This window comes from Tenrec ecaudatus, chromosome 16 (assembly GCF_050624435.1).
Source record: "Tenrec ecaudatus isolate mTenEca1 chromosome 16, mTenEca1.hap1, whole genome shotgun sequence".
NCBI classification, from domain to species: Eukaryota; Metazoa; Chordata; class Mammalia; order Afrosoricida; family Tenrecidae; genus Tenrec; species Tenrec ecaudatus.
The window spans coordinates 75,055,042-75,061,041 of NC_134545.1; the positions used below are offsets into that span (position 1 = coordinate 75,055,042).

Genomic DNA, 6,000 nt, shown 5'->3' on the forward strand with positions numbered 1-6,000 from the left:
AAATGGCTTGGCAAACCCCTCTCCTTTCTCTCTTGCTCTTTGGGGATTGGACCAGCATGCAGATGCTTTAACTAGTTCTCTGCCTCAACTTTTGAGCTACACTACCTGTGGGACAGCCAACCTGTGGGTTGTGTCGCTAGAGCTTGAGGTTCCTTCAAAACCTGCTTTGCCATGCTGCTGGTGTATATATTGCCTGAGCTTGAGGCTGCCGGATCCTGTCATCTTGCATTGCTCAAGTTTGATATCCCATCTGGGCCTGCTTTGCTAAGCTACTGAGCTGCTGACTGTTGGTGACCCTCCCTGCTGTTTACTGCCTGTGATCAGACTACCTGCATTGCCCTAGGGAAGACTCAACTGTCTGCTTCCTTGACCTTGTACCCAGCAGCCCTGGAAGTCCTTCAACTTATATATATATATAGATGGTGAACTGAGCCCTCTTTACTGCTGTGTGGACTAATTAGCTGTTATGTTCCTTTGTGCTGTATATATCTATCTATATAGAGAGATATTCAATATTCATACATGTCATGGTTTTGTTTCTCTAGAGAGCCCTATCTAACACAGGCTATGATCCTGTTAAGGAAGACTATTCTCCCCACAACTGCATGGCTACTTTAAAGAAAATCCCAACCTGCAGTCTACCACACTATGTTAAATCCTATCATGGGAAAATCCTGGCCCATCCAAATTGACATAAAACCTACCTATCACAGTTAAATCTTGAAACTTCCTTTTTAATGACAAAATGTCCCTTTGAAATGTTCTTTATGCAATCACGTGTCTGTCAGTTTGTGGTGTTGTGGTGACTTGTGTGCTGCTGTGCTGCTGGAAGTTGTGTCACTGACTTTTCAAATGGCATCAGGGTCACCCAACGTGAACTGGTTTCAGTATAGAGCTTCCAGACTAAGAGTGGACGTCTAAGAAAAAATAGGTTGTCCACTACAGAGGAATGAGCCACTGAGCCCATTGTATACGTGGGCTTCTCCAGATGGACTACACAGAAATAAAAAAATTACCAGATACGGAAAACCCCAGGATTAGGAGCAGAACATTGTCAGAGATAGTGGCAGAGGTGAACTCCTCAGGTCGGAAGGCACTCAAAATATGACTGAGCACCAGTAGCCTTCTTTTTTTTTTTTTTTTGTATAAAGCACATCTGTACATTCTTTGCCCTAATCATTTTCTTTTTTTTTCTCCTCTTTTCTTTTTTTACATTTTATTAGGGTCTCATACAACTCTTATCACAATCCATACATAAACATACATCAATTGTATAAAGCACATCCATACATTCCCTGCCCCAATCATTCTCAAAGCATTTGCTCTCCACTTAAGCCCTTTGCATCAGGTCCTCTTTTTTTTCCCCTCCCTCCCCGCTCCCCCCTCCCTCATGTGCCCTTGGTAATTTATACATTGTTATTTTGTCATATCTTGCCCTATCCGGAGTCTCCCTACCCCCCCCCCCCTTCCCTGCCGTCCCTCTCCCAGGGAGGAGGTCACATGTGGATCCTTGTAATCAGTTTCCCCTTTCCAACCCACTAGCCCTCCACTCTCCCAGCATCGCCCCTCACACCCTTGGTCCTGAAGGTATCATCCACCCCGGATTCCCTGTGCCTCTAGCCCTCATATGTACCCGTGTACAACCTCTTCCCTATCCAGCCCTGCAAGGTAGAATTTGGATGATGGTAGTTGGGGGGAGGAAGCATCCAGGATCTGGGGGAAAGCTGTGTTCTTCATCGGTACTACCTCGCACCCTAATTGACCCATCTCCTCTCCTGAACCCCTCTGTGAGGGGATCTCCATTGGCCGACACTTGGGCCTTGGGTCTCCACTCTGCACTTTCCCCTTCATTCAATATGGTGTATATATATATATATATATATATATATATATATATATATATACACACACACACACACACACACATATATATATATATATATACATAGCCTTCTTAAAGCAGAGTGGACCACAATGACTTGGATAGAATAAAGCCTTCATGAGTAAAGGTTTTGGGAGCTTCATTTGCTGATGGAGCATGACTCAAAATGGGAAGAAACAGCTGAAAGGTGTAAAAAAATGAAATGGAAAACCTTAAAGATGGAAATTTTAGGCATTAGTGGGCTGAAATGGACTGATATTGGCCATTTTGAATCAGATAATAATATGGTTTACCGTACTAGGAATTACATAATTGCATTTATAGACATAAAGCACATTTCAAGATCTATATTGAAGTACAATGCTGTCGGTGATAGGATAATACCTACCTGCATTCAAGAAAATCCAATCAATGAAATTATTATTCAAATTTATGTCTAAACCAATAAAGCTAGCGATGAAGGAATTGAAGAATTCTACCAACAACTTCAGACAGAAACTGATCGAAACTGCATTCAGGATGCATTTATAATCTCTTGCCGTTGGAATGCAAACGTTGGAAACAAATAGGAAAGATAATAGCTGGGAAATGTGGTCCTGGTGACAGAAACAAAGGGGAAGATTGCAGGATAGACTTTTGAAAGACAAGTGACTTCTTTATCACAAATATTTTCTTTTCAACAACACGAAAGGTAACTATACATGTGAACTTCTCCAGATGGAATATATAGAATATATGCATTAATATAGACTATATAGAGATCGGATTGACTAGATATGTGAGAAGAGAGGATGGATAAGCTCAACATCAGCACCTAAAACCAGGCGAGCAGTCATCAGTTATTTATATGTAAGTCCAGGTAGCAGTTAAAGAAAATTAAAGCATGCCCACAAGAGCCAAATACCACCTTGAGACTATCTCAGGGAATTGTAGGGCCATCTCAAGAACTCATTTGACACATTGAAAACTAATGACAGAAGACTTGATGATCTGCGGGGTGACATGAAGAACATCATGTGTGAGGAAAGTGAAAGGTCTTTAAAAAGACAAGAAAGCTGGGGGTGGAGTTGCCTCCCGATGCCCATCTTCGGGCTTCTACAACTTCATCAAATCCAAGATGTGGAGGCCACCCTGACCTCCAGCGTCTTCGGTGGGCTGAAGGGGTCGTGGCAGCCGGGCAGGTGGGTCTGTGCTGGGGCAGGCGATGGAGTAGGTGACAGGTGGCAGCCTCCTCTCCATGTTGCCGATCTCCTGCATCGTCACCCTCAATTTGCTTTAGCTGCTTCAGTACATCAGCCACCGGGTCCAGCTGCCGGTCAGGGCAAAAAGTCCACCATAAAATTTCTTTCCAATGCCATTCCTTGGTCATGCAATATCCTTTGGGAAAAGTCCAATCGAATTCCTGGAAAGTGCCTGTGAGAAGTATGGACCTGAATTTAGTTTCACTGTGGTGGGCAAGATGGTTGCTTACCTTCTGGGGAGTGGTGCAGCAGCACAGCCTTTGAACAGTAAAAATGAAGCTCTAAAAACAGAAGTTGTCTACAGGCATCTGGCAACACCTCTGTTTGGAAAGGGAGTTTCAATGTGACGTGCCCAATCCCGTTTTCTTGGAACAGAAGACAATATTAAAAAGCAGCCACAACATAGCCCCTTGTAGAGAGCATGTTTCCATAGAATAAAAAGCAAAGGAATACTTTAAATGTTGGGAAGAAAATGGAGAAAAATTGATTTGAAGCTCTGAACTTTTAAACAGCTAGCCATTGCCATTGTTTACATGGAAAGGAAATCATAAGTCAATTCGAGAAGGTGGCACAGCTGTATGCAATTCAACGCGAAGGTGGCACAGCTGTTGCCAGGTTGGCTGCCTTTAGCCAGGCTGTCTTTGCCAAATTTTAGATGCAGGGACAGAGCTCATCAAGAGATCAAGAATATTTTCTGTAAAGCAATCCAGAAACACAGGCAGTCAGGAAAAAGTTGATAATGTGATCCAAACTTTTCTAGATTCTCCGAACAAAAATGGACTTGCTCTAACAGGTAATGAAATAGCCGGTACTTATTGGACTGCCATTGGAGGGGAGCACACTCCACTTCCATTGCTTGGATGGGCTTCTTTTTGGCTGGAGACAACGTGCTTCATGGAAACTTATTCAGAACAGAAAACCATCTGTGGAGAGGATCTGTCTCTTTTGTTATGACAAGCTTAAGGGTCTGAATTTGCTTGATCTCTGGATTAGGGAAATATTAAAGCTTAGACTTCCCATCATAACCATGATGAGAATGGCCAGAACACCCCAGACTTTTGCAGGCTATACTATTCCTCCAGACCTCCAGGTGTGCATGTCTCCTGCTGTCAACTATAGACTGAAAGATGCATGATCAGAACATCGGGACTTGAATTTTGATGGTTTCTTACAGGATAACCCAGTATCAGAAGAGATGTTTGCTTCAGTGCCATTTGGAACTGGGAATCATCATTGTGTTGGGGAAATTTTGCCTGTGGTCAAATTAAGACAGTTTGGTCTGCTATGCTTCACTTATTTGAATTTAATCTCATTGATGGAGATTTTCCCTATGTGGGTTATACGATCCTGATTCTCACCTCCAAAAGGCCAATTATCTGGTACAAACAATGATCAAAGGAAAAAAGGTGGCAAGAATTAATATGTGAACCATCACTGTCAGCTGCAAAAACGTTAGAAGATATTAAAATTTACAAAGAAACTCCTAGTGTACTGTTTTTAAGTGTATAATTTAAAGATAGCCATTCAAGATTTTATATTACATTAATTGAATGACATTCATTCAATTCCAGTGGTATTTTAAATGTTTTATACTAGTTTTATGATGGATATGCTTATATGTGCTTTGATGAAATCAATCTCATTAGTAAGAAAAATAAAAAGAAAATTATCCAGGGAAGCTCTAGGCACTTGGCAGATTCTGAGCGACACAAATTTAAATTTCCAGGTGCTAATTATAACACACATACACTGGAAATTAAACATATGTTTTTCAGTTTTGAACCAGTCTTGAAATACTTGGAATCTATAGGCTTTTTGCTTACTTGGTTACTTTTGTGTGTGTCTGTAAAGGAGGGGCCGGGGGTGAGGAGTGAGGGGGTTGAGGTTGGAGAAAAGGGAGATGGAGATGGGAGGTTAGGGAATAATTATCACTGTTGACACCCTGAATAAAAAGGGATATCATTAATTGTTCTTTGGTGGTATGATGAGATTCAGCAATGACTAGGACTATGTTAGAGAAAAATAATGCCATTGGAAATTGCTAGAAGCATTGTCTCTAGCACACTGAAAGAAGGATCTGTGACCATGACTTAAATAAGATTTTCTAAAAGATATATAGTTTTTCATACTAAAAATTACCTCTAACGGAATCAATCTACTAAATACCACATCTACCAATGTACTGGAACATTGATCAGGTTCCACACAGTCACATCTGGGTCGGAGACCTTAAAACAATAGTTCCCAACCTTCTGAATGCCGTGGCCCTTTAATAGAGTTCCTCATGTTGTAGTGACCCCCAAACCATAAAATTATTTTTGTTGCTACTTCATAACTGTAATTTTGCTATTATGAATTGGATGACTCCTGTGAAAGGGTCGTTTGACCCCCAAATGGGTCACGACCCACAAGGTGAGAGCCGCTGTCTTAAGGAATACATTTTTTCTCTTTTATTCAAAGCTGTATCCTGCTTTCCCTCTAGAATGCAGTTAGGAATATTTCCATTTTTAATACCATTCATTAAAGCTTCATTTAAATGAGTAAACATTTTCACCCTTAAAAATAAAACCTGAGATGAAAAAATTTGGCATTGGGGTAAGTGTGATTGATAGGAAGCAAGTGCCTCAGAGTAGTGTGGCTGGTCACCTACAGCAAACTTATATTCAAGATTCAACTCATGGGTAACTGGGACCTGACCATAGGACAGCCCAGAATTTGACTACATTACCTGTTTTACTAGATGAGAGTGAAGTGTGTTTTCCCTTATGTACATTATAGGTCTATATGTGATCAGAGAGGCTGGAGACTCATGAGAAACTTGATTATGAAGACAAAATCTCTGCTTTTGAACAATTTTTCATTTTGGAATTTTCTCTG

The 6,000-nt window shown here is 41.1% G+C and overlaps 1 pseudogene; it reads left to right on the plus strand.

Moving 5' to 3' along the window:
• The window catches only part of LOC142428633 (lanosterol 14-alpha demethylase pseudogene), a 60,786-nt pseudogene extending 56,154 nt beyond the window's left edge, over positions 1-4,632 (plus strand).
• The last annotated feature ends 1,368 nt before the right edge of the window (positions 4,633-6,000 follow it).